General features: G+C 35.7%; 1 non-coding gene across 1 annotated transcript; it reads left to right on the top strand.

Moving 5' to 3' along the window:
• The first annotated feature begins 518 nt into the window (after nt 1-518).
• On the top strand, nt 519-600 carry TRNAS-AGA (transfer RNA serine (anticodon AGA)). The gene has a single exon. It is a non-coding gene; the product is annotated as a tRNA-Ser (tRNA).
• Nucleotides 601-935: the final 335 nt, after the last annotated feature.

Below are 935 nucleotides of genomic sequence, written 5' to 3'. Positions count from 1 at the left end.
GTGCAACAACCGATTCAAATATAAAAGAAAACTCTCGAAATGAGAATTATACATCATTAATAAAAAAAGAATATTTCAGTGACAATGATTGGTAGAGGAGTCCCGCACAATTTTGACATTTACCACTGTAAAAGTCAAAAATCAGCAAACTGAACTCAGTCTTCTGGTTTGCAATAGCAATATATTTTCGTAACTGAAATCTATAAAAAACACAAATATACTCAAAATCTAAATTACATGCATTTTTATAAAGTACAATAAAATGTAGGGCTAGACGGATATCAGAGCAACATTTTAACTTACAGCTATCTCAGTACAGTAATCAATATATGCAACAGAGTTATATTCAAAGTCTGACCAAAAGCGAAAATATGCCAATTCAAGACATGCCAAAAAATTGTCCTAGAAACACAGAATAGTGATGGAACGGGATGAAGGCATTCCAAACAAAACCCTAAAATTGTTTTCTCCTTTTATATTTACGTTTACTCATCCCCGTTTGTAGAAGGTGATCACGAGTAGTCGTGGCCGAGTGGTTAAGGCGATGGACTAGAAATCCATTGGGATCTTCCGGCGTAGGTTCGAATCCTACCGGCTACGAAGGTCTTTTTATCACGCACGTAGGACTATACTCATTTTGAAATAGAATTTTATGGTTTAACTGCGAAGAACATGGTATTTAATAAATAAAGGTAATACATAAAACGTTAAAAAAATTCCCTTTGGGCGTAATATAAAATGTGAAAAAAGACTCTTTTTCTCCAAAAAAACTAAAAACCTGCTTTAAAATGTATTTTGAAGAGAATTTTTCGTGGCGTCTGTACAAACGTATGTACGTACGTGCATACGAACGTACGTACGTATCTCGCGCGTGTGTGTGTGTGTGATTATGGCAAAGCCTCGAGGGCTATCTGCCTAAGGGAAGGGATGCCTTC

This window comes from Stegodyphus dumicola, chromosome 9, assembly GCF_044657685.1.
Source record: "Stegodyphus dumicola isolate Sdum_Otavi_A_Nest chromosome 9, ASM4465768v1".
NCBI classification, from domain to species: Eukaryota; Metazoa; Arthropoda; class Arachnida; order Araneae; family Eresidae; genus Stegodyphus; species Stegodyphus dumicola.
Note: the sequence above shows the minus strand (reverse complement) of the source record. Positions and strands in the feature narration are given on the sequence as shown.